Source organism: Ranitomeya variabilis, chromosome 3, assembly GCF_051348905.1.
Source record: "Ranitomeya variabilis isolate aRanVar5 chromosome 3, aRanVar5.hap1, whole genome shotgun sequence".
NCBI classification, from domain to species: Eukaryota; Metazoa; Chordata; class Amphibia; order Anura; family Dendrobatidae; genus Ranitomeya; species Ranitomeya variabilis.
Genome location: NC_135234.1, coordinates 5,643,725 through 5,655,600, shown reverse-complemented (window position 1 = coordinate 5,655,600; position 11,876 = coordinate 5,643,725). Strand labels below are relative to the sequence as shown.

At 44.1% G+C, this 11,876-nt stretch overlaps 1 long non-coding RNA gene across 1 annotated transcript; it reads left to right on the top strand.

The window, feature by feature from the left end:
* Positions 1 to 480: 480 nt before the first annotated feature.
* On the top strand, positions 481 to 10,668 carry LOC143817873 (uncharacterized). Its single transcript, XR_013224190.1, has 4 exons — positions 481 to 618; positions 3,495 to 3,592; positions 10,360 to 10,514; positions 10,600 to 10,668. It is a non-coding gene; the product is annotated as an uncharacterized LOC143817873 (long non-coding RNA).
* Positions 10,669 to 11,876: the final 1,208 nt, after the last annotated feature.

Below are 11,876 nucleotides of genomic sequence, written 5' to 3'. Positions count from 1 at the left end.
CTGTGCTGCTGGGCCCCAGCCGCTGATGCTGTGGGCCCCGTGCGTGGGGCTGGGCTGTGGGCCCAGCCGCAGGGCATAGGCCCAGCCACAACCGAGGGGCCCACAGCAACAGGGCCCAGCCACACGCACGGGGCCCACAAGAACAGGGCACAGATGCTGTACACATCATGCCTGCTACTGGTCCCCTGGCCCTGTTGCTGTGGGCCCCGTGCATGCGGCTGGGCCCCAGGCCCTGTTGCTGCGGGCTCCATTGTGGTGGCTGGGCCCTGTTGCTGTGGGCCCTGTACAAGCAGTTGGGCCCTGGTGTGGCTGGGCTCTGGGGCCCACAGCAACAGGCCTGTGGCCCATCTGCACATACGGGTCCCACAGAAACAAGGCCCAGTCGCAAGCACGGGGCCCAGGTCACAAACAGCAACAGGGCCTAGGTCACTGGCAGCCGCAGCACATGTGTGTGTGTTCTCAATAACAGTTTATTAAGCAGAAAATTTTCCTTTGTGTACAGGTCTGTCGCGGTAACTGATCATCCAGGAGGGGAGGGAGACAGTAGTGCTCGGAGCGACAGATGGAATATAGCAGCTATCAAAGTCACTCATCACCATTCAATTGTTGATTGACCAGGTAATATATTGTTGATTGAAGGGACATTGCGGCCCAAAAAAGAAATAAGCATACTTACCCTCAGTCTGGGGCAGCCCTTACAGCGCATGTCCCATCCTCCTCACTGCACCCGATGTTGATGATTGGCAGTCTGGTGGTGGGGGGAGGGGCTGCTCGCCAATAACACTTCCTGGTTGTCACTCCGGGTGACACGCCCGCCTCGATTCTTGGAGGCGGCATCTCAAGATGTTGCTTAACGTACCATCTCCATTGCCGAGAACAGAGACGGGCGTGTCACTCACTCCGGGTGACAACCAGGAAGTGCTGTTGGAGGGCAGCCCCTCCCCCCAGCTCTGGAGCACCATGCCCCCTCCCCAATCTCCTACCCCCCCCCCCCCAAACATGGAGTGTGGCCTGCTCCGTTGGTGCTGCATTCACAATGACACCACTTGGCCCTGCATGCAAACACGGAGATGGATGCACTTCATAGGTGGCAGGATCGGTGAGTATTTGGCCTCCCTTATATGCCAAACCCTACTGAGTACTGGGGTGATTGGGGAGGGGGTTCTGGAAGAGCTTGATTGATGGTTTAAGTTGCATGTATTCAAACACCATTTGGTTACAGATTTTTACACTAAAGGTACCTTCACACGAAACGACATTATAACGATATCGCTAGCAATCCGTGACGTTGCAGCGTCCTCGCTAGCGATATCGTTTCGTTTGACACGCAGCAGCGATCAGGATCCTGCTGTGATGTCGCTGGTCGCTGAATAAAGTCCAGAACTTTATTTGGTCGTCCGATCGCTGTGTATCGTTGTGTTTGAAAGCAAAAGCAACGATACCAGCGATATTTTACACTGGTAACCAGGGTAAACATCGGGTTACTAAGCGCAGGGCCGCGCTTAGTTACCCGATGTTTACCCTGGTTACTAGCGTAAAATGTAAAAAAAACAAACAGCACATACTCACATTGCGTCCCCTGCAGTCTGCTTCCTCCTCTGACTCAGCGCCGCAAAGTGAAAGTGAAAGCAGCACAGCGGTGACGTCACCGCTCTGCTCTCACTGTACGGCGCTCAGTCAGTCAGGAAGTGGACGCAGGGGGACGTGAATGTAAGTATGTGCTGTTTGTTTTTTTTAGATTTTACGCTGGTAACCAGGGTAAACATCGGGTTACTAAGCGCGGCCCTGCGCTTAGTTACCCGATGTTTACCCTGGTTACCAGGGGACCTCGGCATAGTTGATCGCTGGAGAGCGGTCTGTGTGACAGCTCTCCAGCGACCAAACAGCGACGCTGCAGCGATCGACATCGTTGTCGCTATCGCTGCAGCGTCGCTTCGTGTGAAGGTACCTTAAGGGTTAGCCAAAAATGCATAATGTGCTGGAGGGCTCAGTAAGGGTCCTTTTGCACGGGCAGATAAATTGCCCAATATATGGGCGAGCAAACGAAAAGACCAATTGTCAAATGATAAAAACATTGCCATAACACATGCCAAGAAATTGCCCAAGTGACTGCTTGATCGTTCGGCCGCTGCTGATTTCTATGCACAAATGATAATTCGTATATATACACGCAGGCGATTAGCAGCTGTCAAACAACGATCTGGGGTCCGTGGCATATTGAGCAAATGACCAATTTAGGAGCAATTTCACATTCATCACTACAGCACATACACTTGTCGATTATCATTTGCATTAGCTCATTTGAGTGAGTTCTCGACCGAAAATCAGCTCGTGTAAAAGGGCCCTAAAAGTTTTCCCCCAGTGTTTACACAGGCTGCCCGTTGCCCTCTGTGTCATCTTCGAAGCAGACAGGACTCTGCTGAGCTACAGTGAAACTTAGGTCCCCTTTACACCAGACGAATGTGAAAAGATAATTGTCTGGGATTCAACATATCTGAGCGATTATCTGTTCGTGTAAATGAACAAACGATCGAACAAAAAATTGGTCGCTGGTCGGCGATCACCTCTGTCATGCAGAACCTTAAATCTCTGTTTGTCGTCCATCAATTGCCTTCAATCGTTTGTGTGTAAACACGCAAGCAATCACACACTCATAGGGCTCAATTCTGCATGACTCCTGCGCTGCAGGTAAAGTGAAAAAAACCACAAGTTTTTTTAATTTAATGTTTATTATATTTTTTTGTACGCTATACTTACCTTTTGGTGTCCTCTGCCGTCTCCCGAAGATCCGAAGAGGCAGCGGTGGCTCGGGAAATGCTCCCACCTCCTAGCCACTTCCTCTCCTCAGACTTCCTATGCAGACGTAAGAGGATTCCCATTGGCACGCGATTCAATCTTGACTCGCGCCCCGGTGCTTGCGCTCCCATCCTCTCAAAGTAGCATTTCCCGAGCCACCGCTGCCTGGTGCTATCGGCCGAGTAACTGCCCGAGCGAAACGGTTGCTCGGGCACTAACTTGGCCGATTTCTCAGCCAGTGTAAATGGCGATCAAACGAGCTTCCAGACAAATGGGCGGTTTTTTTTGATTGGCCAAACTATCGGCCCGTGTAATAGGGCCCTAACCCTCAATCTGTGACAAATCGATTCTGATTATATTTTTTGTGTAGGGCAGAGGTCCCCAACCACCAGTTCGTGGACCAAGGTAAGGCTCTATCTTACCTTGTCCTCACTTCAACAGCACATGTGCGGGCAGCGGCCTTATACCTGCTTCTTAGCGGGTCCACACTTCCGAAAGGAAAGGGGATTTGGGACCATTGTAATGTTGTGCAAACATAGGAATTTGTCTTCCGCCTTTAACCCATTCATGCAGCAAATCAACAGCAGTGACCAACACATCCCAGGCCATCTTCCCAGTCACTCTCTCACCCTGAGCAGTAGCCCCATAGCCAGTCTCACATACGCTGCAATTTATTTACCTATTTTTTTTACTTGCAGGCCACTGAATACTCCCAAAGCAACGAAGAGCCTGTCAGAGCCAATAAGAGGGCAGCTGAGATCGTTGGAGTCAAGAGAAGCTCTTGTGCATACTTTTGGTAAGCATGAATAAGACCTATATGAGAATAGTGCTGAGTGGAAGCATGTCCATTTTCTGCATACTCTGCACCTCCCCCCACATGACTATCAGATTGTTGTCAATTATGTAAAGTTATTTTTTTTGTTTTACAAATTTGTATATCATGGCATCCTATGGGCTTACCTTTGGGGAAAATTTGTATTCTGTATAGCCCATAGATTGGAATTACACAAATTTGTAAGAACAGCTTCACATACCTGAGAAGATGCTGAATTTGATGCTGCTGCAAGCTCTGAGCAGATGGCCCATCGTGGGTACCAGGAAATATGAATCTTTTGCACCTTTTTGGTGCAAAGTGCTATAGTGTACTGCTGGAGGGGGCACAGCACCCGGCTGCTTTAAAGGAATTGTCCAGGCTAAGTGTAAAAACCAGTGTTTGCTTATCTGCCATGCAGAGGACTCATCTTGGTATGTTGCTGAATAAAGCTGTTTGCGCAGAGATCTTATCAACTCCTCGGTTTTATGCTTTCATGACGATGGTTTTTAGCACTGAAAGGTGTACCTACATTCACCCCTCAAGCATCAGACTGTGTGTGACAGAGCGGAGATTGTGTGTACAGTGCAGCATTGGGTAGCCCTGATTTGATCTGTCTTTTCCCTCTTTGACATCCTCTAATTGCTAAATTAAAAAGAGGTTCCTGCATGAATAAAATCCAGGGGCTGTGCATTAGAAGAGGGGCTGGATCTCACCAGCCATAGCTTTATTCAGCAGCAAACCAAGATACACCCTCTGTACGACGATTAAGCCAACTATGATTTGTCTTTACACTTAGCCTGGACATTCCCCTTACAATGCCCTTTTGAAGAGCATGGCTTCTCTTCCTGGCTTAATGGTTACTGGCATTATTGTTAATGGTTACTGGCACCTGTGAGCTATGTGGATGTTGGAGCATGTTCTTGCTCCAGCAGTCACTTCCCGGTCTGTTGGGATGCTGTCGGATGGTGGCTGTCGCGCATGATGTCAGGTGTGGTGTGGCTGGCCAGCCAGCACAGCGGGACATCTCCTTATAAATAGGCAATAACCCTAGCAGCAATCTACCCTGTGGAATTGGTCTTGGAACTCGGTAATGTGTGGGTCTTGTGGGCTACCCCCTGCGTAGATTTTTTTTTTGTCTTTTGCTAGCACAATTTTTTTTACTCAGTCTGTATTTTGAGGTCTTGACTGCTTTATTATGCATTAAGAGGTACCCAAATGTGTGTTATATATATATATATATATATATATATATATATATATATATATATATATATATATATATATATATATATATATATATATATATATATATTAGGACTTTCTGATCATCATTATCCAGTTGTGGTACAAATTTTGGGTAACTTTGGGCCCCGAGAGCTAGGAACGCCTCTGTTTTTGGTCTTTTTCCTTAGTTTCTATATTTCGCTAGGTGAGGCACAGAATACTCTTAATTATGTAAAGTTGTTTTATTTTCATTTATAATTATTCTATGGGCTATTCGAAAAAGTTTTGCTGCAGAGCCTCAGCAGGCTTTTCTCTAGATAGCTCAAAGACTGCTTGTTTGTCAGAATTTGTGAAAAGAAACGTATATAATTCAGAACATTCTGTCTCTTACCTGTATAACTACACTATCATAGGTGCAGGAGATTCTCTGGAAAAATGTTATTTTCTCCATGCTTACCAAGCAGCAGGCTGTTTGCTCTGCGCTGGCTCACTGGTAAACGCATCCAAAATATTGGATGACCCCCAATGATTGAATGTGTGTTTCCGATACAATTTCCTCCTCCGTGCTATAGTGCATATGTGTATATATATATTTTAAACATTAGCATAATGCACTGTGCCATATTGATTATATGTGTTATACACCACTATGTATATCTGTAAATTTGGGATATTGAGTTGTTGCCTCCTTTGTGATATAATTTTTTGGTTTACCCAGTCATGTACCCCCCATGCCTACAGATCTATCTTTCTGTTAAAGCGGAACAACCACTACTTTTTGGGGTGGGTGAAGCCCTCCCACCAGGCTGCCACCCACCCCCGGGACATCCACTTTTGTGACGCCCCACATTGCAAAAACCCCGGAGTCCCTGGGTACTGACCTGCATCCGGCAGCCTCCTGCCCCTGTGCAGCTTCATGCCCGAGCTTCCTGTAAGCTCGGGCAGCTTCGGAACGGGGGTTATGCCGAGCGCGGCATCCCCTGCGTGTATGTCCATAGGAATCTAAATCTATATGCACTTATGTGTATAGGGATGCGAGGGATGCCGTGCTCGGCGTAACCTCCGTCCCGAAGCTGCCAGAGCTTACAGGAAGCTCGAGTCTGAAGTGGTGTAGTGGGGTCACAGGCGCAGGAGGCCGGCGAATGCAGGCGAGTACCCGGAGACCCCGGGTTTTTGTGTTGCGGGACATCCCAAAAGCAGATGTCCCGGGGGTGCGTGACAGCACGGTGGGAGTGCTCCACCCACCCCCAAAAATGGAGCTTGTTCCACTTTAAATGTAGAATTGTTGGGATATTTTCCAGCATGGGGTCTTATGCTGATCTCGGTAGCAGGAGGCTTCCATATGTAAATGCTTTCTCACACATCTGTTCAGAACAATGGATCTGAACAATGGAGAGTCATTAGTGTCATAAGCCCATTGTTAGCTTGGTATTCACTATCTTTGGTGCATCACAAAGTGTTGATGCAATGAGATACAAGTTTCATTCTGAACTCTTGCTACATCTGTATGTCATTTATCTGCCTAGCTTTGAGGAGGGTGTCCTGGGGCATTCCTAGGCTTCACGGTAGCTATTTCCTATCTGTGGAGGTGGTGTATGGCTCAGCAAATATGAGAATGGAGGAGCCACAACAATGTGCAACGAGGGGCATTGGATCAAGCGATGCAACTCTGTTCCCCATAGTACTGCTTGCACTTCGCCTTTATGGAGGAGCATGTGAGCAGCGCCGCGCAATGAATTGCGACAGGGCAGAGCCTGACACAGGATTTTAATTGACTGCCTCCTGGCAGCTCGGAGAGTGGTGATCCCGGCGATATGGGTAACAGTGCTTCCCAGCCAGCGAGTGGTGCAGGGCAGTATAAAAAAAAGATGTTCAGCTAGGGGTCCTGAATCTACCATCAGACCTAGACCATTCAGTGTATTTATGTTATGCCAGGGAGGAAACGTGAGCAATGCTTTTGCAGTTCAGTAGTGGTTATACTAAGTTGTTCTGCAGCTAGAAGGTCACACTGAGTTACACGGAACTAGAGGTAGTCTGCAAGAACCCCTTGATGGGAGATGTGATGTATTTCCAGGAGACATAGCAATTGATGCCCTACAGTCAGACAGACCAGATCAGGTGTTTAATCTAAAGTTAAGGTTTTACTGAATTTAGCTCTTCAGTTCAAGTGGTTTCCAGGTTATGAAGCTCTGCTGTGGAGGGGGATATAAGGTTGAATGTGCTTTGTTTCTACAGGAAAAAGCTTTACCATTATGTCAAGCTACAAGCATCTGAGCGGTGCTCAGAAGCGTAAAAAAAAGAGAGAGGAAAGCCAGAAACATGCCAAAATGCCCAAAATCAGTAGTTTCTTCAATGCCCCTTCTTCTGCAGAGAGCTCTGTTACTATTTCACATACAGAAGATTTAGAAGCAAGGGCTGAAAGTCTTTGCTCCTCAGAGAATTCAATACAGGAACTGGCGCAATCCAGAGATCATCCTGCAGCAAGTACAGTTGAGCAAATGGCACGTGTTACTGAAGCTAGCACGGAAGATATTTGTGAAAAACAGGCAGACCAGCCAGGCACTTCTGGATTGGCTAGCGAAGAATTCGTTATGCCATTTGATAGCAGTACGAGTCCTATCAACCTTGCTTGTGAAAAATACATAACAGACAGAGCAAATTTCCCAGTTACTATAACAGACTCGTCTGTTAAGATGTTTATAATTACGCATGGCCCTTGCAGACCACCAGGACCATTTCCTAGAGATAATGACGACAATAAAAGATGCTTTTCTGCGAAGTATTATGAGAAAATAACGAAAACAGGTCAAAAATTTCCAGTTTCTTGGCTTTGTTACTCGCCAAAATTAAATGCAGCATACTGTGAGCCATGCTGGCTGTTTGGTGATCGAAGAAAATTAGGATTTTCCCCAGCTTGGGCCAGAGGACTTAAAAACTGGAGAGGCTTATCGCACAAAATACAACGCCATGAATGTTCACAATCTCATCTAGAAGCTTGTGTAGTTTATGATCAGTGGCGAAGAAAGGGATCAATTGACCTGCAAACTGAAAATCAGTTAAAAAAACAACATAATTTCTGGAGGCAAATTTTAAAAAGAATAGTGAATGTTACCCTAACAATGGCCATGGCTAACATGCCATTTCGGGGTCACAGAGAAAAAATTGGCAAAATCAATAGTGGTAATTTCCTGGCAATTATAGAGTTACTAGCACTCTATGATCCCCTGCTTAAGGAACTGCTGGAACTGCCAGAGGGCACAGCAAAATACCTTAGTCCCAGAATTCAAAACGAATTAATAGAAATTTTGTCAACCAAAGTAAAATCTGAGATTTTATCTCAAGTGAATGAAGCTCACTTCTATTCGCTGATCATGGATACAACGCAAGATGTATCAAAAACTGATCAGATGAGCCAAGTAATTAGATACGTGTCTGTTGAAAGGAATGCAAATATGAGAGCCACGAAAGTTCGCATCCATGAAGCCTTTCTTGGATTTCAAGCCATTCATGACCAGCGTGCTGCTGGTATAGAGAAAGAGATCCTGGAATGCATTGACAGCAATGGCCTTTCCATTCATAAGTGCCGTGGTCAGGGCTATGATGGAGCTGCCACAATGAGTGGCATCTATTCTGGTGTGCAGGCCCGAATTTTAGAAAAAGAACACAATGCTATGTATGTTCACTGTGCAGCACATAATTTGAATCTTGTTCTTCAAGATGCTGTTTCAGAAATTACAGAAATTTCAAACTTTTCTGATATATTGCAACATGTCTATACATTTTTTGGGGAAAGCATACGACGTTGGGAGCTTTTGTCATCATTTACAAGCAGTTCATCGGTCACACTAAAAAAATTATGTCCCACACGCTGGTCTTCCCGTCATGAGTCGCTGCTTGCCCTAAGATTTCGTTTTTCTGATGTAATGATGGCATTGTCAAAAATCATCCTTATTTCATCCAAAAAAACTGAAATAAATGAGGCAATGGCTCTTAAAAAGAAAATGGATTCATTTCAGTTTGTTTTTTTGGTTGTCCTTCAGACAAAAGTATTACAGACTGTTAATGCACTGTCAACCATGCTGCAGGCAGAAAGCATGGATTTATCTAAGGCAACTAATTTAATAAAGAATGCAGCTGAAGAACTTTCACAATTCAGAAATCATTTTGATGAAGCGAAAGAGAGCGCTATCTTGTTGGCACGCAGCTGGGGCATCTCCCCAGCTTTTGAAAGTAAGCGATTATCAAAAGTTAAAAAGCATTTTGATGAACTGAGTACGGATGAGAGATTGCACATTCCGGAGGACCGATTTAAAGTCACCGTGTTCTATGAGTATTTAGACATCATTGTAGGTCAGCTGTCAAACCGATTTAATGGAATGAATCGGGTTGTGCAGTATTTTAGGATACTTCAGCCTGCAGATCTGGCATCTTCCTCAGATGAGGAATTATATGAGGCTGCATTACAGCTGCAGAAAAAGTACAACCAAGATCTTTCACCAGCATTTCCAGCCCAGCTTCTGAGTTTTAGATGTGCTCTAAAGAATGACATTCAAAAATTGACATCTGTCAAGGACCTTGCACATTTACTGTTAGTCGAAAATAGCCTGCTATCGTCAAATCTACCGGATGTGTGCATAGTCTTACTTTTATTCCTAACCTTGCCAGTAACGGTAGCATCAGCAGAAAGATCCTTCTCAAAATTAAAACAAATTAAAAACTATCTAAGAAGTACAATGTCTGAACACAGACTCTCTGGTCTTGCCATTCTAAGCATTGAAAATGCAAGAGCCAACCAACTTGACATAGATGGCATTGTTGACCAATTTGCTGAAGCAAAAGCACGTAGGCGCCAGTTCTAACCTTCCTAACGTTTGTTATACTCCGTGAGTATGCAAGTTGAAGTTGAAGTTTTATTTTTTTTTTATAGAGATGGGTGGATTTTCCATACTTATTTCCAGATTCCCCTGGAATGTAATTTTTTTCGTAAATGCCAGTTTTGTTAATGTTTTAATCTAGGATTTTAATTGGCTATCAAAACACCTCTTTTTACAATGAGACTTAATCTTCTCTTAAAAAAAAAATTCACCCATCTCTATTTCAGAGTTCTGGTTTCAAAGTTCCATTTGTTGCATCTGCATGAATGCATCAGTTCTTTATGTTGTTTAAAAACGTTTTCTAAGCCTTTTGCAGACCTGTATACAGCTGTATCATACACCATTCACATGTCTTTGCAGGTGTTGTAAGGGGTTAGAAGCTACTTTGCCCTGTCCATATTTTGCAGAGGGCAAGTGGCAACTATTTCCTTTACAGTAGTTAACTGACAATTTTATTGGCCATTTTAATACTGAAAATATATCTACGCGTCAGTCACTAAAATGTATTTTGCTATATCTGTTTAAATATATACCATTATGGTATATTCTAGTTTAAAAAACAAGCACGTTATGGTGAATGGCAGCTGTATGCACACATGGTAAAAGGCATTCAAAGTCTCACTCAACTAATTTGTGTTATTTACATTATAGGTTGCCACATCTCAATATTTGCGGAATGTTTGGCCACAGTTTTGGTTTTGAGTTCAAGTTTCAGAAGTTTAGAATGTTTCCAAGTTTTTCTGTTATTTTCAAGTTTGGGAGTTTTTGCTGGGAACACCACCATTCTCTGTTGTTCAAAGTTCCAGGTAATGTTTATCATACTAAAGTGAATAAATGTTTAGGATCACACTGTATTGGGGATGGCAAATAATAATAGTTTCACTTTTTTAGGTTGAATTCATTTTATCTATTACTGCAATGCAATGCTGCTTTCTCCTGCAATGCTGCTTTCTGGTAAGTCTATTTTTTATTGCCTTCGCCATATAAATTAGTAATTGGGGGGTGTGGCTGTGGAGGGGGTGTGGCTGTGGAGGGGGCGTGGCTTAACATGCAAATTTTTGGCGCGCTACGCGCGCCACCTATTCCCCTCCCTTCTTCGGGGGGGGGGGGGGGGCCCTTTGCTCAATTTTGCTATGGGGCCCTGTGAAATCTATGTACGCCCCTGGTCCTCCTGCTTTTACTTTGACAAGTGTGCCACATTATCTGACTCTTTCTAACTTTTTGAGCCTTTGAGCTATAATGTATACATATAAAAATGTATATTCTCTTTACAAATCAGCGAGTGTGGCACACTATTGCTCTTTCTATATATATGTATTTTTGGGACAGCATTTTATTCTTGCATTTTTGCTCACAACCACTAGAGGGAATCACAGTACTTAATGGGATCAGGTCTGCACACAGATGGGCTATGCAATGTTTTGTGTCACTTCTGTTACAATTGTGGTATATGGTTAATTATGCATCTGTGCATCTATTTACTTGTATACAGGATTGATTACCACTTTTGTCTTTGCTGGAATCTCCCCTTTGAATCTGTCTTTTAGCTTATTGTTTTTATACTTTGTAAAGATTTAATTATTTTTTTAGTACATAAACTTTTGTATTTGGGCAGTTTACATTTGTTCTCCAGGAACTCCCAGGTAACTCTTTCACCCCACTTTGTGGGACCTATATTAGGACCTCATCCAGTGACTTCATTGTTCATTTGCCTATAATTATTCTCCTATTGAAGTCTGGTGTTGTCGCTTTATCTTCAGTTATAGTAATAATAATTTTATTTCTATAGCGCTGACATATTCCGCAGCATTTTACCTTTCAGAGGGGAGCAGACAATAAAGACATAGAATAACAATAATTCCCTCTTATGTAATAGTAGTAGACACGGCACTCTAGGCTTCTTGGAGGTGCTCAAGTTAGGTATCCAACCCGTCAATCATAAGCAATAAATTACTTGGCACTCAGGAGAACTTTTTGCAAGATAAGAAATTCATTTATTTAGTGCATCCAGTTCAACATGAACGTTTTCGGTCTAATCATAAGACCTTCATCAGATAAGGTTTTTTTTCAATACTGGAACTCACAAATTGTCTGTATGGGCCCACAATGGTGCCAGTGTCAGACAGAGTCCAGGAGAAAAGAAGCCGCCTTGAATAGCCTAAGGGTAT